Here is a 24,592-nt window from a genome sequence, read left to right as displayed (position 1 = left end):
TTATGCACGTCTGGACAGGTGACCAACCCAAACATCAGTATCTTCTAGTTAAGCCCTACCTGAGGTTTTTAGACGTGTTTATTAGTTTGTGTGTGTCTAGTCTTGTGCATTAGGAAGCAAGATTTTAGGTCTGTGCTCAAACCAACATTTTTGAAGCAATGATGTCTTGCTGTCCATTATTACTATTTTTTTGTAAAGTAATAATTAATAATAATTAATGATAATAATAATGATAATCAGGGCGGCACGGTGGTCTAGGGGTTAGCGCGCAGACCTCACAGCTAGGAGACCAGGGTTCAATTCCACCCTCGGTCATCTCTGTGTGGAGTTTGCATGTTCTCCCCGTGCATGCGTGGGTTTTTTTCCGGGTACTCCTGTTTCCTCCCACATTCCAAAAACATGCTAGGTTAATTGGCGACTCCAAATTGTCCATAGGTATGAATGTGAGTGTGAATGGTTGTTTGTCTATATGTGCCCTGTGATTGGCTGGCGACCAGTCCAGGGTGTACCCCGCCTTACGCCCGAAGACAGCTGGGATAGGCTCCAGCACCCCCCGCGACCCTCGTGAGGAAAAGCGGTAGAAAATGAATGAATGAATGAATAATGATAATCACTGAGGCAGCATCACATAGGAAAACTCTCACGGGATGACGAGATGTCATTAGCTACAACAGAAAACAGTCAGTCAGACAAAACAGTCTGTGGTGAGTGAGGTCGGTTTTAAAATTGCAATTGAGCACCTAAAACTCACAGATGCGTAAAGAAGCGAAGAGAAATTCTAAGAAGTTCTAAGAGAAATTATAGCAATGTTGTTATCGTCCAATATTCAAGGCTGCAATATTGGAAGTGAAAATATCCTATTGGGACAATCCTAATTTATACTATTACACTTACTATGTACACCAATTGACTGTTTATGCCAGGGGTGGGCAAACTACGGCCCGGGGGCCACATCCGGCCCGCCAAGTGTTTGAATACGGCCCGCCTGTTCTTTCCAAAGTATTTCATTTAAACTCAACATACAAGCTGGCATCACGGCTTGAGCCAACCTTTTGATGGTGGAAGTAGCTGTTTTATCAATTTCGTTATTTGATGTGGTCTGTTGTTTACAAAATTCATTCATTCATTCATTTTCTACCGCTTATCCTCACTGGGCTCCAAAATGATTGTTTGTCTATATGTGCCCTGTGATTGGCTAGCGACCAGTCCAGGGTGTACCCCGCCTCTCGCCCGAAGACAGCTGTTTACAAAATGCTTCTGAAAAAAGCGACACAAACACATAATAATAATAAAATAATTCATTCATTCATTCATTTTCTACCGCTTTTTCCTCACGAGGTTCGCGGGGGATGCTGGAGCCTATCCCAGCTGTCTATGGGCAAGAGGCGGGGTACACCCTGGACTGGTGGCCAGCCAATCACAGGGCACATATAGACAAACAACCATTCACACTCACATTCATACCTATGGACAATTTGGAGTCGCCAATTAACCTAGCATGTTTTTGGAATGTGGGAGGAAACCGGAGTACCCGGAGAAAACCCACGCATGCACGGGGAGAACATGCAAACTCCACACAGAGATGGCCGAGGGTGAAATTGAACCCTGGTCGCCTCGCTGTGAGGTCTGCGCGCTAACCTAATAATAATAATAAATGTTAATTTATAACGCACTTTACATCAAATAAATGATCTCAAAGTGCATATATAGCAGATTGCATGACACTTTTACATGTAAAAATGGACTGTTACGTGTAAAATACTATAGAGTCTGCCCCCCCCCCCCCCCCCCCCCCCCCTTGTCAATTTAGTTAAATCAATGTGGCCCGCGAGTCAAAGAGTTTGCCCACCCCTGGTTTATGCTGTTATTGACTGATTTTTTTCCACCAATAGGAAAGTCATATTTCAATGCCTGTTACGTTTCCACTATTTCCCATGGGAAAAAAATGTTTTTCCCATGGAAATGTGAACATGGACATAAACAGGTGTGCGTTTGAGGTCGGAGGTCATAGTCTAACTAAACAAAGTCTCTAACAAGTGTCATTTGAACACAGGCGAAACCACCAATTTCCCTTCCTCTCCGTCTTTCTTTCCGCTCTTTTTGCTCCCGTTCACTCGTTCACCCGCTCTCGTTTGCCATTTGAAGCAACTATTAGTGTTTTAACACCACAGGAAAGCGGCTTCATTGAAATGCAATGAAAACTGCACGGAGAAGGCAAAGTTAACTAATGGGCTCAAATTTTCAAACGAATGCAAGATTAAAGTCAATTGAATCTCCCATTGGGTTTTGACTGAAACCCTTTGAAAAGAAGCCCCACAGTGGGTTTCAGAAATGAAAAATAGGGCTTGTTCTAAAATATTAATCACATTTTATACCCTCATTATAGCAAGCAATAACATTTGCTCAGAAACTTACTTGCGTCTTTACCTTGAGGTGGATTATTATTATTATTATTTTTTTTTTTCATTTTTTTTTGGAATTGCTGTTTCACCCCACACGGTTGTGAAGCTGTAACTCACCGACACATCCGAGGGGCGCGAATATCACGGCAAATATATTCACATTTGATCCGAGGCTGGGAAAATGAGCTCCCGTCTGTGATGCTTATTTCATTGTGAGCACTTTTGTGATCCCGTTAAAATGAAGGAGAGGGAAGAACATTCCCTGACAATATTATCATGTCTTGGCTGCCAATAAAAAAAACATGTCAGGGAGTGGAACTATAGAAGAACCAACAGATGAACAAAGGTGTTGTCTGACAAAGACGTTCCTTGGAGGGTGTGTTTTTTTTTTTTTTTTTTTATTTAAGGAGCACACACAGCAATTCCTGCATCAACTACGATGGCCTACTTTTTCAACTTTATATACGATGAATTAAATATTTTTTTTTTTTACAAGCGCCCATATTCAAACAAATGGAGCGTGCATGATAACGACATAGGAGACGTTGGGGAAACTTGCTCTCATTCTTCGACAATTGCACACACATCTCTCAGGATATCTACGGAGGATTTCGACGTGTCAAAAACGGCATTCAACCCGCGAGACAAAGAGCAGCGGGCCCGCAGGAGCGACACAGGAGGAGGATGTGAAAACTCCGTAATGGCGCTTGAAGTCATTAAAAACATCACTGCCGGCCTAATTAAGACGGGACATCTGGTCTTTCCTCACAGAATGGATGGCGGTAGAATACAAATAACTTCTCGATGACAAGTTGAGAGGTGTCATACATCTCAGTGATCGTCAATCAACATGGGACTTATGAGAGCGCCTTCATCATTAATGAGCTTTGGGTTTGTTTTTTGTTTTTTTTTCCATATAAAGAAAACAAGCTTAAAAAAAAACAAGATTTTTTTTCCTCGTCCGTGTTCCAAAAGTGCTCAATTTCCCCTTTTATGTTGTTGCCAATTAGCTGGAATAAGCTTTACAACGTCTTTGATGATACCAGTCGTTCCGCAGTGCAAAAAGAAGTTGGCTTAAGTTGTTGTAGAGCTGATTTCTTTTTTCCATTAAATGGGTCAGTCGCTGATTTGGCTCCAGCTTGGAAAATGTACAGTATGTACAGTATGTACAGTATGTACAGGAGTGGACACAGTGGAACCCAAAGCTGTGCTACAGGAAATATTCTACTTATAGTGTAGTATGAAAAACGGAGCATACCATTTCTGAGCCCGGTGATGTCATCATGCAAATTAGATGAGTGAATCTACTCAAACAGGGTCGAGTGGTTAGCGCGCAGACCTCACAGCTAGGAGACCCGAGTTCAATTCCACCCTCGGGCATCTCTGTGTAGAGTTTGCATGTTCTCCCATGTGCATTTGTGGGTTCTCTCCGGGTACTCCGGTTTCCTCCCACATTCCAAAAACATGCTAAATTAATTAGCGACTCCAAATTGTCCATAGGTATGAATGTGAGTGTGAATGGTTGTTTGTCTATATGTGCCCTGTGATTGGCTGGCCACCAGTCCATTGGTGTACCCCGCCTCTCGTCGGAAAGACAGCTGGGATAGGCTCCAGCATGTCTGCGACCCTCGTGAGGATAAGCGGTAGAAAATGAATGAATGAATAATAATGTAAATCTACCGCATGGTGCGCAAGTGGTAATCATGTTGGACACACAGTCAAAAGATCGGGAAGAACTGGGCATCTCTGTGTGGAGTTTGCATGTTCTCCCCGTGCATGCGTGGGTTTTCTCCGGGTACTCCGGTTTCCTCCCACATTCCAAAAACATGCTAGGTTAATTAGCCACTCCAAATTGTCCATAGGTATGAATGTGAGTGTGAATGGTTGTTTGTCTATATGTGCCCTGTGATTGGCTGGCCACCAGTCCAGGGTGTACCCCGCCTCTCGTACGAAAGACAGATGGGATAGGCTCCAGCACCCCTGCGACCCTCGTGAGGATAAGCGGTAGAAAATGAATGAATGAATAATAATGTAAATCTGCCGCATGGTGCGCAAGTGGTTATCATGTTGGCCACACAGTCAAAAGATCGGGAAGAACTGGGCATCTGCGTGTGGAATTTGCATGTTCTCCACATGTGTTTTCTCCGGGTACTCCGGTTTCCTCCCACATTCCAAAAACATGCTAAGTTAATTAGCGACTCCAAATTGTCCATAGGTATGAATGTGAGTGTGAATGTTTGTTTGTCTATATGTGCCCTGTGATTGGCTGGCCACCAGTCCAGGGTGTACCCCGCCTCTCGTCCGAAAGACAGCTGGGATAGGCTCCAGCACCCCTGCGACCTATGTCAGTAGTGCATCCTCTTCAGTCGTTCAATTCGCTATTTCACTTTGCACTCTAAGCATCATGGGAAGTGTAGTTCTTATAGCGGTGTTATTGTTTAAGTTTAATTTGGCATAATACTTCTCTTTGGTGGAACACAATACTTTTAATAATGATTCAGATGCCAAGCAGTTTTACAAATTATTACAAAACATAATCTTAAATAATATTTTATATTTTTGTTTTTTAATTTGCATTTTGGGGCGGCACAGTGGTCTAGGGGTTAGCGCGCAGACCTCACAGCTAGGAGACCAGGGTTCAATCCCACCCTCGGGCATCTCTGTGTGGAGTTTGCATGTTCTCCCCGTGCATGCGTGGGTTTTCTCCGGGTACTCCGGTTTCCTCCCACATTCCAAAAACATGCTAGGTTAATTAGCCACTCCAAATTGTCCATAGGTATGAATGTGAGTGTGAATGGTTGTTTGTCTATATGTGCCCTGTGATTGGCTGGCGACCAGTCCAGGGTGTACCCCGCCTCTCGCCCGAAGACAGCTGGGATAGGCTCCAGCACCCCCCGCGGCCCTCGTGAGGAAAAAGCGGTAGAAAATGAATGAATGAATAATCTTAAATAATATTTTATATTTTTGTTTTTTAGTTTGCATTTTGAGCTCAAAAGTTATCACCGCAACTGGAAAATTGCCAAAAGTCATCTGAAAGGACACAGTGAAATTTCCCAATCCCAGCCAGTATGCTGCCGTGCCGTCTATGTGGATCTAATAATGAAGGAGCCTAAGCTTCCGTCGGTATTGCCTTCATGGCAGTCCCACTGTATCAATTGTGTCAATCAGCGCTTATTCCACAGGCCAAGGTCCACCAGGACCTTATTTCCAGATGGAGGCTTAGCATTATCATTCATATTAAACAATAACCCATTGGCACTTGCTCTCCGGGGAACAATAACTGGGGTCAATCAATAATGCATCCTCGGTTCAATTGGAAATTGATATTTTCCTTGCAGTTAATAAATATAATGTGGCTGCTGCACCAAGGCCTTGTGAAGGAATTAGCCTACCTGGCTAAATAATCACCGCAAGAATTGCTTAATATTGCTGGAGACAATATAAGAAGAAGAAGAGGATGACGACAATCAAGTCGCTAAACGATTTTTGACTACCACATGTCAATAACGGGGAAGCTTATGCATTAGTCAAAAGTTGTGCTTTATTGGCCATTTACATAGAAATTGCCTTATTTTCAAGCTGCTAAGGACTTCTTTGATTCACTTACGGCTTCTTTTTTTTTCCCCCCCACCCAAGGTCTAGAAAAGGATGCGGTGTTGATTGAAATCGTAAACTGTTCACACGCTGTCTGAATTGCCATTCCTGACCTCATCAGGAAGTGGAAGCAAACAGGTTTAAATGTGCCGCTGTTGATGCCAACGGTTGACTCCATATTCAAAAGGCGGTCCTTGTGTTGCCGTGTTTTGTGTAACGTGTCATATTGCAACGTTTCATGGTCTCCCTTCTCTCCCTCAATTGCAACGCCCCCTTCCAATGTGCAAGGCAAACCTCATGGATAAAAGTAAAGAGTATTTTAACTGTATTTTATTTGGCCTTCATGTATAGCAGGGGGTCTCAAACACGCGGCCTGCGGTGACACTAGTTTGAGGCCCCCGCCCTGATATGAAAGTTTAATGTTAGTGCGGCCCGCAAAAGTTTGATATGGATGCTGTATGGTATCATGTACCCAGAAAAAATTATTACGTTTGATTAATGTTCATGTTAAAGGTTAAATAACTGTTAATAGCTATCCTCCCTATCCGTGTGGAAGTGGTAAGTTTTGGGCTATTTAAGTTTAAAGGAAATAACTTGAAGGCTACCGTTTAGGTCGCTAGCTCTCTAGTTTGCGAGTTAGCATGTGTCTCAAGACCCTGCAGTTGCGCAATATGTTGTAAATAAAAAAAGTATAAATGTGACTATAGTCGTGTTTTGTCATGTCTGCAGGGCTCTAATAATGCTTTGTTCATTTTAATCTGAAAAAAATCATTTGTCTACCCACCAACTTTCTTAAGTTTTTATTATTTGCCATTTTATTATTATTATTATATTTATTTATTACTGATTGATTGATTTTCTTGATTTGTTTATTTATTTTTCATCTTATTTTGTGTAGAAAAATAAAAAGTAATATATTTGAGAACAGTGGAATGTTTTATCAGAGCTTTTCTTGTAGAAAATCAGAACCAAAGCAAAGTTTATTCATTTTTGTGTTTTAAATAAAAGCGTTTTTTGGGTGTTTTTTTTTTTTTGAAAACCTGATGCAGCCCAGTCTCACCCAGACCGTAGCTCCAGTGGCCCCCAAGTAAAGAGTAAAGAGTTTGAGACCCCTGATGTACCGTGTGAGTGTTAGTTTAGGCATAAGTTCCGAATTATGCACTTAAATTTGATTCACATTGTCGTCATGGGAACGGAACTGGTTCTAAGCAAAGTTATTATCTCTTGTTTTTCAGCTTTTTCGTCTTTGCAGTTTTTCACTTTTTTTCCGACATTCTCCTCACCAAACAAAAACATCATGAACAATGCATACTACAATTGTTAATACTACATCAGTTAATATTTCCATAAAAAACACATACATGTTTTTTGTAGTCTGGAAAATATTGATTGTCCGTAAGGCTAACCTCTAATCCAAAATGTTTCTTTGCTAGCTTCCAGGGCCGTTGACAGCTTTGGCTGGGCTCCTCTCGCCGCACCCTCCCTCCCCCCTGGGGCCCCCCCTCATGCCTGGGACCGGGACGAAATCCCCGTTTGTCTCCCCCTGTCAACGGCCCTGCTAGCATCCATTGTCATTGCACCGTTTGTCCTTTTGCGTCATACAGGATATATTAGTTGTTGCTATTTGAAACCTGTACATGGTGCCTGCTTGTGGTGTTAAAAAATAATAAAAAAAAGGTAGTAATACGGTCCATCATAAAACCACAAGTTAAATGAGCGTGCAGCTGGAGATATGTTATTCATGTAAACGCTGAGTTTGTTGACATGCATGAAATACAGCTGCCTCCACAGACCTCCTCAAACGGTTATTGATGAAAACATAATAGTGGATTTCGCTTTCCCTCTGTGGCTCAGTGTTGGCACACAAAAACCATAGGATTAATTATTATTTCAGGAGAACAAATATTACCCCTTGGGCTCCAATTATTTTCATGCATTGGATCCTTCAGTGTCTTTGGTAAAAAAAAAAAAAAAAAAAAAAAAACGTGGTTTGCTTCAACCCTGTTAGTAGAGACCACGTGATGATTAATGGAGCAAACTCAAGAAGATGCAAATGAAAAATGGCAGTAAATGCTGTTGATTTGATTGGCTTACATTTGGAAAAAATCACACTTTACTGATGATATTTAACAACCACAAACATGCTAATCGCCCCCGGATATTCGATTCTGGACAATGCGCTTGTCCACCCTCACCATTTCTTCCTCGCGGCTAACTTCTCCAATGCCCCGTTAGAACTCGAACGCATCGTAGATGTCTGTCCTGTCAGACTCAAGTCTTCCTTCTCGAGACAGCCGCCGCCTACGTGTTGTAAGTACGCCAAAGATAATACAAAACATGAGTTATTCGTTTGAAACCACAGGAGACCGATATTGTTGTTGTTATGGTAAATGCTCAATATTAATTAATTAATTAACACAGTGGTTATGGAGGGGGGGGGGGGGGGGGGAGCTCGTAATATTCAGTTTTGATATTACAGTAAACCTCGGATATATCGGATTCAATTGTTCCCACTGGTTTTGTCCGATATAAGCGAAATCCGTTATATGCGTATACTGGAAAATGTCCGTTTTACGCATATATCGGATTTATATCCGGTATATGCGTAAATGGGATTTTATCCGTTATAAAAAGGCACTTCCTTGACTATGTTTCCAATGTACCTGGACGCGCAGGCAACGCTGCAAACGCTGCAAATGACGTCGTATAGCGGCCTGTCACGATTCGGCGAATCGGAGCGCCACGATGCGGCCATCCGATATATGCGAGGGAAATTTCATGGAAATGCATTGGAACGGGACTGGAGATTTTGTCTGAAATAGGCGAAATCTGTTATAAAAAATCCGATATATGCAATGAATTTTTATTGGAAATGCATTACAGAAAAATTGGTTCTTTTTTATCTGTCCGTTGTGAGCGAATTTCCGATATATCCGAGTCCGATATATCCGAGGTTTACTGTACTATTTCAAAAGGCTGGAGTTTAAAAATGATACCGTAAATGAGAAATATCATCAGTATGAGCCAAAGTTTGTTTGAGTAGATTCATTCATTCATTCATTTATTTTCTAGTACTTATAAACTTGAGTCCTCATCGAGTACTCATGAGTCAGTGAAACTCAAGTCCCTGTCGAGTACTTGTGAGTCAGTGAAACTTGAGTCCTCATCAAGTACTCGTGAGTCAGTGAAAACTCAAGTCCCCGCCAAGTACTCGTGAGTCAGTGAAACTCAAGTCTCCGTCGAGTACTTGTGAGTCAGTGAAACTTGAGTCCCCGTCGAGTACTTGTGAGTCAGTGAAAGCCATGTCCCCGTTGGGTACTCGTGAGTCAGTGAAAACTCAAGTCCCCGCCAAGTACTCGTGAGTCAGTGAAAACTCAAGTCCCCGCCAAGTACTCGTGAGTCAGTGAAACTCAAGTCTCCGTCGAGCACTTGTGAGTCAGTGAAACTTGAGTCCCCGTCGAGTACTTGTGAGTCAGTGAAAGCCATATCCCCGTTGGGTACTCGTGAGTCAGTGAAAACTCAAGTCCCCGCCAAGTACTCGTGAGTCAGTGAAACTCAAGTCTCCGTCGAGTACTTGTGAGTCAGTGAAACTTGAGTCCCCGTCGAGTACTCGTGAGTCAGTGAAACTCAAGTCCCCGTCGAGTACCTGTGAGTCAGTGAAACTTGAGTCCTCATCGAGTACTCATGAGTCAGTGAGACTCAAGTCCCTGTCGAGTACTTTTCCTCACGAGGGTCGCGGAGAGTGCTGGAGCCTATCCCAGCTGTCTGGGGATATAACAGGAAGATATGAAGATATAACAGGAAGTTGCTGCAATCACATCAACCCTTTATTGTCTTGATTATATCTTATATATGTCTTATTTGCCCCGATCATGTCCCCTTTTTCCATCCATGCATCCTCTGTACCGCTTATCCTCACGAGGGTAACAGACATTTGACAATTTGGAGTGGCTGATTAACCTAGCATGTTTTTGGAATGTGGGAGGAAACCGGAGTACCCGGAAAAAAACATGCAAAGAACATGCAAACTCCACACAGAGATGGCCGAGGGTGGAATTGAACTCAGGTCTCCTAGCTGTGTGGCCTGCATGCGAACCACTCCACAGCCATCCTTAAAAATAAATGTCCATGATTTGGGATTAAATTCTAATAAATGCTATATTTTCATACTTAGAGCATAGAAAACCCTTTCTAAATACCGATTTTAATATTATTAGAGCCCTGTAGACATGAAATAATACCCCTATAGTCATCTTTACACTCCTATATATTGCAACTTTTATGCTGCAGGGACTCCAAACAGCCCCTGGCTAGCAAGTTGGGCTATTTATTTCTTCTAAACTTAAAGATGCTCATACTTCTTCATACTGCATCTGCTCCTCTGATACCAGCGTTTTGCTAGTGTTCTAGTAAAACAGTCGTAAAACTAGCTTTGTTTGGCTTGAAATAAGATATGAAAATAAATGTTACAAAAATGGGTAGCCATTTTCATTTTGTAAAAGTAGCTCTAACACCCCTCTAACATAGCCAGTAGTACATTTAAACATTGATACTGCATGCATGGGATCGGTATCGCACGATTTCACTCATGGACTATGGGGATCGGTATCGGAATATCCGTAGTTAGTGATGCTTTATTGCCTGTTGAGAAACCGGACCACTTCCCTAGACCTGCCTCCATTAGCACTGGTCAGCTTAATTCTGCTACCCGGAGGCTGTGTTGGGATCTCTGGTGTTGTGGCAAATGTAAGACTCCCAAATAAAAATACATCAAGTGTACAATAACGCAATCTCTTGTACCTTGAAGCTATTTTGGAACATGCAGGAACTTGTTTTTGATGACTGTGTCACTCAATATTTATGGTATTTTCCATGATTGACAACCAATACAAGAAATATGAAAAGTTAATATCCATTAAAAAAAAAAAAAAACCCTATAAAGATTTGCCAGCATTTCCATACCACATAAACTAGTGTGATTCATCTAAACCAGGGGCGCTTTGGGTGTGATCCAGTTGTCTGTCACAAGGCCCTGGCTGCTGATAAGTACATCCAGTTGTAGGGCATTGATTTATTCATGGCGTTTCCTTTAAATATGCACAATGTGGTAATCCGTGGAGACAAGCGTCGTGTCTCCAGAGAAATAGTCGAGGCGACAAACTGCCAAAGGAAACAGACCGAGAGCTGTTAATTATTTAATAAGTCAAAAAAATAATCAGCGACGTTGCACACGGGCGGCAGACAGGATGCTACGTAACAACAAGGCCGCAGTGACAACCGACAATGATTGGCGTGGATACAAAAATGTCTGCGGGAAGACCGTGCCCGTGTTTACACTCGGCAGTAACGATTCATTCACGATATCGATGCATCCATTTTTAGTCCCATGATTTAACCACATCAATCTGTGGCGTATGCTGATCTAAAGGTAATCAATCGATTGAATCGATATTAGGAAATAAAGCAATGGATTTCATTCAATCATTTTCTACCACTTTTTCCTCACGAGGGTCGCGGGGGGTGCTGGAGCCTATCCCAGCTGTCTTCGGGCGTAAGGTGGGGTACACCCTGGACTGGTCGCCAGCCAATCACAGGGCACATATAGACAAACAACCATTCACACTCACATTCATACCTATGGACAATTTGGAGTCGCCAATTATCCTAGCATGTTTTTGGAATGTGGGAGGAAACCGGAGTACTCGGAGAAAATCCACGCATGCACGGGGAGAACATGCAAACTCCACACAGAGGGTGTGATTGAACCCTGGTCTCCTAGCTGTGAGGTCTGCGCGCTAACCCCTAGACCACCGTGCCGCCGCAATGTTTTTTTAATCTCTTTCAATGATAAAGACTCGATAAAGACGATAAAAACAAATGAACCAAAAGTGACTTATTTGGTAATATGGTAATGGTAATGGTAATGGTAATGGTAATGGTAATGGTAATGGTAATGGTAATGGTAATGGTAATGGTTTTATTTCATTTGAACATGCATCAGATTCCAATTGAGTACATCCCATAATCAGTTCCCAGTTCCACATGTCCAAAAGGAGTAGGAAGAAGCAAAGCTTATTAAATCCTACCCCTCCATCTGGTACTTTTACAATCACTAACTGTTACATTTGTTCACTTCCTGCTTTCCTAATATAGTTTTTTTTTTTTCAATATCCAAGACTCTTCATCCTCGTATTTAGCAAACATCAACTGCTTGTATTGTTTCTTGAATTGGCTCATCGTTGTGCATTGTTTGATTCCCTTACTCGATCCATTCCATAGTTTGATTCCACATACTGAAATGCTATGCTAACGCTAACATAGTCCTAGCATAGAAGTGTTTCAAATGTACTTCTTCCCTGAGATCATATTTCTCCTCTCTTGTAGAGAAGTATTGGATGACATTTTTAGCTAATTGGTTGTTTTTAGCCTTATGCATTATTTTAGCTGTTTGAAGATGAACTATATCAGCAAGTTGAAGTATTTGTGATTTTAGAAATAAGGAGTTAGTATGTTCTCTGTAGGCGGCATTATGAATTATCCTTACTGGCCTTTTTTGCAGTACATTTAGCGAGTGAAGTTTGTTTTTATAGTTATTAGCCCATATTTCTAAACACAATAAGTAAGATATGGTAGAACCAGAGAGCAATAAAGATAATAATATTTCAATAAATATATTTAAACAAATAATATTTCATGCCACCTTATGTTGTATATTTGTAATATGAGGTTTCCAGATCATATTTTCATCTATTGTGATCCCCAGAAATTTATTTTCGTTCACCGTCTATTTTTATTTGCTGGTGCGTGACCTTTCTGCTGTTACAGCATGATTTTAGTTTTACTTATATCATATTTCTCTTATTACCTTCTTAAGGAGTGATTTTATTACTTTTATTAACATAAAAAAGTGCCTCACCAACCATGAACCTCGCTACACATCACTTGTAAATCAATGTTTTACAATGGAAAACATATTTCTGCACAATAAAAGACTATTTCCGCATTATAACATCATAGTAATTGTCACATGCGTTCAATATCTTGATTAAGTGCAATAAGTGAAAAAAAAAAGGCACCACTACTGGAATTCTTGTCTGGCATATCCTTATTACTAGGAAATTGCAATATTGACCAAGTGTCAGCTGTGGAGCAATGCAATGATGGAATAAAAGAGGATACATAATCGAAGCTCGGGATTCTGGCAGCGCTTCTTCCTGCTGTTGTCCTAACAACAAGTCCCGGAAATTCTCAAAATGATTAGCACACGTTGATACACACCCGCATATCACTTTTCCAGTGTTATTTGGAAAACAACATGGACTGTGCTTTATCTTGAATCAAAGCCAAGCTAAGTAATACAGTAGCAGAGACTCTAACAAAGCATTTTATATATATAAGTGATATATATAAGTATAACTGGTACATTAAAATAAAAAAGAGATGCTTGACATCAAAATTTAGCATTAGTGCGGACTTTGCATTGGGGGGGGGGGGGGGGGTTATTGTAACTATGATATATATTGTGGTAAATTTGAGTCCCCCAAGACATAATCAGAGACACTGGACAAGAGACACTGAACTTGCAGCCATCTTGTCACACAGTGAAATTAAATGGGGGGGGGGTCACAAGACAGACCACAAACAGGTAAGTCAACACACACTAATACTACTGTGTGGAATAATCCATCCATTTTATATAATGCTTATGCTGGAGCCAATCCCAGGCACCCTGGACTGGTGGCCAACCAATCACAGGGCACATATAGACAAACAACCATTCACACTCACATTCATACCTATGGACAATTTGGAGTGGCTAATTAACCTAGCATGTTTTTGGAATGTGGGAGGAAACCGGAGTACCCGGAGAAAACCCACGCATGCACGGGGAGAACATGCAAACTCCACACAGATGACTTGTGTAAAGCCTGTTGCTAATGCTAATGCTAAAGCCGAAAAACACTATAAAGCTTTCAGTCATAGCTCCGCAGGTGAAAAAAAAAAAACTAATTTACTGCCATAAACCAACTTTTTATTTAATAAAGTTAACATTTATAACACACACAAATGATGCATGACTGTCTGTTGTCATAAACGTAAATATAGCAGTGTCCTTGAATGCAACGTCTGATCTGAGTGTGTTACATGTCATTGTCGCGAGAGCTCAACTCCAAATCTCAGATCGTCCAACAGGTTTATCGGAAATTCACCCGGAAGACGTCAACAGGAAGTTATACTTTATGAGTTTATCATAGAAAAAAGTATCATTGTTTGTGGTGGAAATCATTTGAGCGTCATCCCAGACCAGGGGTGGGCAAACTTTTTGACTCGCGGGCCGCATTGATATGACAAAATTTACGGGGGGGGCAGACTGTATATTTTACACGTAACAGTCCACCTGGTATTATTGTATCTGTAAAATATTTTACTTATATTTAAATATTTAATATTTAAATATTTTAAAAATAATAAAATATTATAATAATTACAATAAAATTAAAATAATAATTATTATATTATTATTATGTAAAATATGCAAATATAACAATAATATTATATATAATTAATATAATAATTAGCATTAATATAATAATTATAATAATCATAATAGTTCTAATAATAATTATAATAATCTAATAATCATTATTATTATTATGTGCTTGTGTCCCTTTTTTCAGGAGCACTTTGTAAACAACAGACCATGTCAAACAACGAAATTGATACAACCATCAAAAGGTTGGCTCAGGCCATGATGCCAGGTTGTATGTTGAGTTTAAATGAAATACTTTGGAAAGATTGGGCGGGCCGTATTCAAACACTTGGCGGGCCGGATGTGGCCCCCGGGCCGTAGTTTGCCCACCCCTGTCCCAGACAATGGACTAACATAAAAAAGTGTCCCTGTACTGACCTTAAAACCAAGTCGTGTGCCGAACCGTAACGACGGGGTACTTTTACGCCGCTACTAAACTCTTATTAAATGCGTCACTCGCAGTATCGCTAAAATAAATCCTCATTCAAAGACAAAGCGCTACAGTGACAGATAACTTGTAAGGACGTTTAAATGTGCACATTTTCAACTATTTTGGATTTCCCAAACCTGGCGGATTTCCATCGCTCATCCTCCCCCACGACTGATCAAGAAGAGCACATTTGAAAACAGCCCTTAGCCAAGCTTAAAGGAGCCTAAGACGAGCGAGAGAAAGGGGGGGGGGGGGGGGGGGGATCTCAAAATGGCTACAGAAGATGACAGGCCCAATGTGTTGCCGAGCCAGGATCTCTACACTTGATCCTTTGTGATTCCCGTTTCTCTTTTTTTCCCCATCATATCAATCCCCTGGATGGATAAGAGTGAGAAGAGACAGCTCTTCCTGTTTCTCCTGTCTCTATTCGCTCCCTGGTGGATGTGCCTGATGTGAAGTGACTCCAGCTATAATCTCTCGCTAAGTTTGTGTGTTGTACGACTTGGCCCGATTTAACTCAACTTCCCAGACTCTTTTTCTGAGGTTGCTAAGAACCGCACGCCTCCGTCTCCCAAGTCGTGCTTTGGGCGCCGGAGCCGCACACAATGAAGCGGCGATGCAATATCGCGGCCTGACACACGCTCAATAATGCAGTCAACAGAGTTAGAGTAGCAGCGGTTTGCCTCTTATTTCCACTCAATCCAGAAGGGAAATCATTCTCCAACAGTTTCCTTTCATAAGTACTGTTTGGGGCTTAGCTCTGCTGTGGTTTTTTCCCGGCCCACAAATCACTTTTCCGAGTGGTCAAAGAACAAAATAAACGATGGCTGAAGTCTCCCAGGTTGGAGTTACTGGTTATCAATATAATCATGGAAAAAAACAGAAACGGACATTGAGCAATTGTTTATCATCCGTTTCTCATCACAACCCGAATAAGTCCACTTGACAGGAAGAGCAGCATCCGATACCTCACAGGGAGTGATTCCGAACAGGACTGAGGTGACTCCACTGTCTACAGAATTCCTTCTTCGTACAGTGGATCAGGCTTAAGTTGATCCGGTTTACGTATGTCCACAACCAATCTACATGGACCGACGCATTAAATCAAGTCCAGCTTATTATGACTAAAAAGTGGCCATTTAAGTCATTGTCAACAAATATGGTCAACCGCTTTTGTCAATATCAAATTTGAGTCCCAAGGGGGTCATTTCTATAAACTTAATAAACTGAGTGGGGAAGAAGGACAAAGTAAAAAGCCAAAATTGCACCACTTCCACATGGAAAGGGAGGGGGTCTTTTTTTGCCATGGCTTACTTAATGCACTGCTTAAGGCAGGGGTCTCAAACTCAATTTACTTGGGGGCCACTGGAGCTAGGGTCTGGGTGAGACTGGGCCACACCAGGTTTTCCCAAAAAAAAACAACAACACACATTTATTAAAAACAGAAAAATTTACAAACTTTTTCAGTGCTTTGGTTACAATTTTCTACAATAAAAGCGCTGATAAAATATTCCACTGTTCTCAAATATCTTAATTTTTATTTTTCTGCACAAAATAAGATGAAACATAAACAAATCAAGAAAAAAGAAAATAAATCAATCAGTAATAAATAATAAATATAATAATAATTATAATAAAACAGCAAATAATAAAAACTTAAGAAACCACATATAGTTGGTGGATAGACAAATTATTTTTTCAGATTAAAATTAACAAAGCATTATTAGGCGGGGGCCTCAAACTAGTGTCCTGCGTGCCACATTTGGCCCACGGGCCGCGTGTTTGAGACCCCTGGCTTAAGGTAATAAGCATGGGGCATTACTGATGCCTATTGACTAGAATAAAACGTGACTTTTAAAAAGGCCGCATTTTATATTATTAGCTCCTATACCGTTCACAGCTAGCGCCACAAACCCGAAGTCCTTTTAAGCACTCACGAGTGTGAACTGGGCGTGCCTGGAGGCGAGCCGTGGGTGGGATACACAGATTGTTCTCACAGGAAGCACGAAATCCAAAGAAATACAGCTGAATAGGTGCGGATTCTGGAAGAACTAGAAAGCTTTGTGTGCTGGTTATTGTGTGTAGCTGCTCTATAGGAGTCCACAACTCAATAAAAAGGGCCAAAATAATTACTTTCAAATATGAAAGTAATTTAATCTCCAAAAGGGAAGCACTGCAAAAAAATGTTTTTCTTTTTTACAGTTGTTGTATTAATTGCAACTATAATTAATGACCACATTAAGTTTCTAATATGGCTTCCACCAGCGTTAATTCCTGAAAAAGCACAGAGTTTCTAAACATCTGATAAGAAATGCAAAAAAAAAAAAAAAGTCCCAGATACCAAACAACAGGTGCCGGGAAGGAGAGTGACAGAGCCTGCAGCCGTTGTGGAATGAAGTGATTAGCCATCTTAATTAGCTGTCGTCTTTGGCCCTGGCCTTCTCTGCATGATGGAAAGTTGTGCTCAGAGGATCAATATGGAGTTAAACAACAGCCACCCACAAGGCTCCTCTTCATCAACTATTCCTTCACTTGGAAGCTACGTATATGGCTAGGCGGCGCGGCCGTTTAGGGTAGAGGACGCCACGCAATTACTTAACTGGCGTCTGATTGGTCAATTTACTGAATTGGTGTTGCAGCTCTTGGTTTTTGGAGGAAGCGTCGTCATATTTTGTGTTTGCTTATATCTCCGATCCCTCGTGGAGTATTTCGTTGGCGTGCTAATGAGGCAGTAAAACTATCTGGTATGTTGTGTGTGATGTTAACGCATAAGAATCCACAGCCATTTGTGATAAAGTAAAACCACGGGTGGTACGCCACAGACCGAGTGGAACATTTCATGTTTTAGGTGAAATTTGCCCGAGGATATTCATTTTCAACCCATTTTAGACTTGTCAGCTATGTTCCTTAACTTTGCCTAATATGGTAATGTTACACAACGCTAACACTGAAAATGACATTTTTTTAAACCACGTTTATATTAACATAATATTTTTATTTTTATTTTTATTTTTATTTTTATTTTTATTTTTATTTTTATTTTTATTTTTATTTTTATTTTTATTTTTATTTTTATTTTTATTTTTATTTTTATTTTTATTTTTATTTTTATTTTTATTTTTATTTTTATTTTTATTTATTTTTTTATATTTTCAATTTTGTATTATTTTTTATTTTTATTTATTTTTTTTATTATTATTATTTATTTATTTTTTTTATTATGAAATCCCAGCCTTTTTTTCAAAAGCTGTCCCATTTGAGGTGATTTCATCCAAAAAAGGTTTGTTTCTACCTTTTTCCGTTCTTTAGCAATCAGCAGTAGAACATAGGTAAGTTTTGGTAAAATATCAGTTCTCAACAAAAAAGGAAGAAAAACAGCTTTTCACTTTGACGCAAATTTAGCCATATATATTTAGCCAGTGTGTCGAAATAGCAAAAAACTACATAAAAAACACGAAAATAACAATTTATGTTGTCCCTGTGTTTGCGTGTGTTCCCAAAAAGCGCCATTGTAAGTTATCCATATCCTGTTATAGTCACATGACAGCACTCAACAAAACATTTCCTGTGCTTCATTTAGTTCACACTGCAGGGTATGATGTCCTATTCTGATTGGACATCGCGTCCAGGAAGTGAATATTTGTGGTATTGCGTATTTATGGCAATTTTATTTAAACTGAGTCAATATTTTCATAACTTGCTCACATTGATGTGATCTTCCTCACTCACACAGATTTTCAGTATTCAGATAACAGGAAGAATTTTTGCCTCCATCTGTGAGCACTTTAACTCCAACCTTGGCGACTTTTTGACGTATCAGCGATACATGACCCTCACATTTCGACTGCTGTAGGATCGGAGATACACCTACGAATGTTCACACTGACCTGAAAAAAATCAAATACAGGTCACATATGAACAAAAAAATGGAATCGTCCTGCAGTGTGAACGTAGCCCAAGGGACCCAATGAGTTCAAATCCAGCACAAAGCTGTGTCGGACACATTTTATGATTTTTAATGTGACAGGTTCTTATGGGTTAAGGCAATTTCTATTAGTTGGGGAAGCCTTTAATGCTGTTATTATAATAAGAGTGAATGAATAACACGAGTGATATAAAAATTGTAATTTACCAACGTGAACTTATCTATTTTTGCAGTGGCTTGCATTTTACTGTGCCAATTAGCAACCAGGGAAAAACAGGTCTGTGACCCAGTTTGGTCCCAGCACTCAAGTTTGGGAAAAGTAGCTTTGAGGCATAGTCCCTGCGATGGTGTAGGAAGATCAAGGTGGCACAAGATCACAATTAATGCAGATTCAATTATTAGTGGGAACAATTAGGATTTGGGAGTTTTTCAGGTGGGTGAGTCTCCTTCCTTCATAATAAAAACATTATTATTATTAGGCCCTGTGATGGGATAATGATTGCTTACAATATATATTGTTTTTTTTCCCTTTTCCTATACTGTCAATATGATGATTCAGAGGTCCCAAACAAAGACTCTGAAACCTCCTTTAAAATGTAAAAAAAAATAACCCCTATTCACAGATTAGCACAGAATTTTGCGGAGACATATATACCTGTTCTCATCCCTACTCCCAAAATGTTCTGTGTCGACGGGTCTGAACTGGAGTTTATGACCTGTTACAAATATCTTGGCCTCTGGTTGGACCCGTCCCTTTCCTTCACCACCCATATCAAGCACTTTGTCCTCTTTCAAAATGTCCATCTTGCCCATTTTTGATTATGGTGACACCATCTATATATCAGGGGTGGGCAAACTACGGCCCGGGGGCCACATCCGGCCCGCCAAGTGTTTGAATACGGCCCGCCCAATCTTTCCAAAGTATTTCATTTAAACTCAACATACAACCTGGCATCATGGCCTGAGCCAACCTTTTGATGGTTTTATCAATTTCGTTTTTTGACATGGTCTGTTGTTTACAAAGTGCTCCTGAAAAAAGGGACACAAGCACATAATAATAATAATTATTATTATTATCATTATTAGATTATTATAATTATTATTAGAACTATTATGATTATTATAATTATTATATTAATGCTAATTATTATATTAATTATATATAATATTATTGTTATATTTGCATATTTTACATAATAATAATATAATAATGATTATTTTAATTTTATTGTAATTATTATAATATTTTATTATTTTAAAAATATTTAAATATAAATATAAAATAATAAATAATATTAGCAGATTGCATGACAATTTTACAGATACAATAATACCAGGTGGACTGTTACGTGTAAACTACATAGTCTGCCCCCCCCCCGTAAATTTTGTCATATCAATGAGTCAAAAAGTTTGCCCACCCCTGATCTATATGCTGCATTTGTAAATAAGAATTTGTTCTTAAATTGCTTGCCTGGGTAAATAAAAGTAAAATAAAATAAAAATAAATAAATGAGAGAACGTACGAAAAAGTCTGAAGAACTGATGTTTGCAAGCACAAGGGAACACTGTATAGCGGTATTTATTTTATTTTAGTAGGACGTCTATCATGGGTCACACAGCTAGAGGACCTGGGTTCGATTCCTCTCTCGGGCATCTCTGTGTGGAGTTTGCATGCGTGGGTTTTCTCCGGGTACTCCGGTTTCCTCCCACATTCCAAAAACATGCTAGGTTAATCGGCGACTCCAAATTGTCCATAGGTATGAATGTGAGTGTGAATGGTTGTTTGTCTATATGTGCCCTGTGATTGGCTGGCTGTGTTATTATTCCTGATTGGTATCAACATCTCTTATCTTTTTTTCTTCACATTCAGTCTTTTTGCTCAATTTTTTTGTTTTATTCTATTTCAAGTGGTCAGTAAAAACCTCCATATTGACGTAGTATTTCCTTATCTTTGTGTTTTGTCTTTTCACAGCTTCCATGTTAAGGACACATGACTATCTTGATGTTCGCCGTAACACACTTCAACATTTGTTATTTCCCCACCAACACACACGTGGCGCCAAATCCACCGAGTGTCTGCGTTTTATTTGTTTTTCTTGATGACCTTTGTCTTCTTTGTCACCGTGTCAAGCAGGATAGAACAGCCAATGATTATGGAGAAGACGTCCGGGAAGCAATATCCAATCTTCAGTGAGGGGAGAAGTCTCCTCATAGGTATTAAATTGACTATTCATTGGTGTGTACGTCGCAGCAGCCACCACAAATCCAATATAAATGTCCCATTCTAGGACGGCACAGTTTGACTGTCAACTGACTGCAATCAGGGATTGTCGGCGAGAGATTAAAAGATATTTTCCTCTTCAGGCGGAGTAAATTGGTTTTGGATTAAGGCTGATTGATTGCTGCTGAGGTATACAGCAGTCTGTTTGAAATGTTCAGTTTGGAACACACGAGTCATTTCAGCCCAAGCTACTCAAGGAAATCGCACCGGATGGAATCGATAGATATTATGTCGCGGTTAGAATTGCACTGTTCAAGGTTATCATCGATAAACGCTGGGATGGGTTCTATTCCAAGGGAGTTTGACTCGCAGTCAGGAGATCGTGGATTCGGAACATGGACATGTGTGGAGTTTGCAAGTTCTCTTGTTGTTTGTCTATATACTGTATGTGCGCTGTGATTGGCCAGTTCGTACCTGGCCTTTAGCCGGAACACAGCTAGGATAAGCTCCAGCATATACGCGACCCCCAATGAGGACAAGTGGCATAGAAAATGGATGATTGGAGCTATTACACTAACGATAAAAACCATAGTAAACTATCACATTGATGCTAATGCTACGCTAACTTTGTTACTCATTCAATACCGCGGCTGTATTTATACGTTTTTATAATCCCAACCTGATGCCAAGAGCGTATTTTGACGTGTTATTCTGCAAGAGGCAAAAAAAAAGTGATGATGCAACTCTCCACTAATGCATGATCACTTCAGAGCAATTTTAAGTATCGTGGCGTGAGCCAGCGTGCAATTTTTTTTTTTTACTTGATGGGATTTTTCTCTTTCTATTCATTTCTACATCCTTCCCAGTCCTCCTATGAAAAATGACAGAAAGAACATTGGAAATTACAACAAGGAGTCTAATAATATTTACATTTACAATAAAAACTGCAGATTTCTTTACCCATAAAAACAGCCACAATGCGGCAGGAGTGCATTTGAGCCTTGAAAGATGAGTCCAAATGGTCTAAATTGGCTGTGATTTAAATTTTTGTGCCTATTTTTGATTATTTCCTGGCACTTTGGGTCAAACACATGAGTGAATTTAAAGGTTAATGTTTTTTCTGTTGAGTTTTGTCATTTGACGTCATGAAATTCCACATGATTTTAAAACGGCAGCTAGATTTTTGGCCCCAAAAAGCTGAACATGTCCAGGCGGAGGACAATGTCTGATTACGTGTTGAAATGTATTATAACTTGCACTGATAGACATCGATATGTACGGTATTTCCCCATAGAAGCAACATTTTTACAGTCTATACTTTTTGATATCATGCCATTGACCTGCCCTATGAAGTCGCCAGATTAAGGGATTAGGAGAAAGCAGATGAGCTGTCACCATTCAGTATTTTTTTTTTTACTTCATTCACAGGGGTCCATGTGATCTCTGAGGTACTGTGATGCTTCATTCCCCCAAAAATTGATTTGTCAGTAGGCGTCTTAACCCACTGCGAAGCGGGTTAGTTCTACAGCCCGGGTTACCATAGTGACATGTCCCGCTGAAAAGTATATTGGCTTTGTGATGAACCTGAAGATGCTTTGCTATCCCCAAATCCTTCATGGCTCAAGCACTATGGAGACAGTTCAGGGGAGTGATTCGGAAACCGACCCCCCCCCCAAAAAAACACACACATACAATCTTTTGGACTAGTCTCAGCACAAAATATGGATTTTGGGACTGGTTACAAAACGGTTAAGGTGCCACAAAAGCAAGTCACAAAATCCTCCATGGACTGGGTGCGCTTATTCCTGAACAGTAGCTGTGGGCGAGTGCAAATTAGGATGGTGCAAATTTTGGTATCAACCCAATACCAAGTAAATACTAGTAATACTAGTATTGATGACACTGATGATACTGACACTTTTTCTTGAAAATCTTCAAGATCCTTTAATAAAAGTTTGATTTGTTGATTCCAATCATATGAAAATAGCAAACATACTGGAGAACAAAAATATTATTAGCTTGCTAATAAATGGAATACTGTACCCGGAAGTCAGATGATGTCATCAACAGTTGGGTGTGTAGTTCTTTGCTAGCTAACACAGTTGTCCTCTGCATTTTTTTCTAACAGGTTATTATTGTTTCTGATGTGGGGTAATTGAAACCTGCAATAAAAGCCTGTTGTTTTGGCAATTTTTTGAAAACCTTTGATTGAGTGAAGACGCAAAAATTCGGACCGCAATACGATGAGGGACAACTGTAAAAGGTTATTTCTTATGGGAATAATAACTGATTCGATTACAGTACATTTTGGTTTGAGTCCGATTAATGACGCTAACCAAGGTTCCACAGTATATATATATATAAATACAGCAATAACATACAATATAACAATATCAACAAATTAATACAATTATTCCCTTTTGAAACACACAAAAATAAAGTCAATAGTGCAAAATAAGTATCCTATACCGATGCGACCATTTGTATCGATACCATTGATATTTGGATTCATATGCCGCCCCTAATCTCATAAAGGAATATCTATAAGACTTTGACTACATTGTTATATTAATGCTATACATCTACATAGCATAACATACAAATAAAAAAACAATTTGAGTAAACGTCTAGAACTTAAATGAGCAACCAAACACAAACATTGAACTGCTGTTTCAATCATCGTCTGTGCTATGAATGTTTTTTTTGCGATTCAGAGACAAATGAACGAATGAAATCCCCTGTAAAAAACGTCCCAGATCTTTGACTCCTCATGTTCCCCCAGTTTTATATTCCAACTAAATGAATAGACGTTTGAATTAAGTAATTTCCATGAACCCTCTGAGGAGTAATGAGAAGGGTCAGTACTCTTTGGCTCAGTCACTCTTTGGATTTGCTAAGTTCCCTTCTGACCTATTACTGAAGGAAGGTGATTCTCCGGACTTTTTTGAATGTCTCTGGAACTTCTCTGTCTGTTTAAAGACAAAATTGGCCTGTGGGGGGCAGAGGAGAAGTTGTCATTAAAAAGACGTATCCCTTGACCCCTCTTGAAGGTCGTATACTGGCAGCAATTATTAAAGTGTGTCTTTAAGGAGAGCCTTTGCTGGTCGTTAGCGTGGAAAGTCCCCCTGGGTTATCTCCCCCTGGAGGGGTAGGCGTGTGTGTGTGGAAGGGTGTGAAGGGCCGAGGCCTAGTGCTTAAAATCCGGAATGACCTGCGAGTCATCGTACCGGTGGACCCCGCTTATGTCGACAAACCGTCAAGGTCGACCAGCTCATCAGTCAGTCGTGGTGACATCGACATAAAGTACACTTTTAGCAACATTAGCGGTCATTTATATAAACAAGGAGTCTGTTTATTACTTACTGTTAATTACTGTTATGACTTTAGTTTGGGTCGAGTGGTTAGCGCGCAGGCCTCACAGCTAGGAGACCCGGGTTCAATCCCGCCCTTGGTCATCTCTGTGTGGAGTTTGCATGTTCTCCCCGTGCAT

At 40.1% G+C, this 24,592-nt stretch overlaps 1 protein-coding gene across 3 annotated transcripts in view; it reads right to left on the bottom strand.

Moving 5' to 3' along the window:
- arhgef39 (Rho guanine nucleotide exchange factor (GEF) 39) overlaps positions 1–24,592 on the bottom strand; it is a 251,257-nt gene that overhangs the window by 126,233 nt on the left and 100,432 nt on the right. The gene's annotated exons all lie outside the window — the stretch shown is intronic.

The sequence above is a fragment of the Doryrhamphus excisus genome, chromosome 3 (genome assembly GCF_030265055.1).
Source record: "Doryrhamphus excisus isolate RoL2022-K1 chromosome 3, RoL_Dexc_1.0, whole genome shotgun sequence".
Classification (NCBI taxonomy): domain Eukaryota; kingdom Metazoa; phylum Chordata; class Actinopteri; order Syngnathiformes; family Syngnathidae; genus Doryrhamphus; species Doryrhamphus excisus.
Note: the sequence above shows the minus strand (reverse complement) of the source record. Positions and strands in the feature narration are given on the sequence as shown.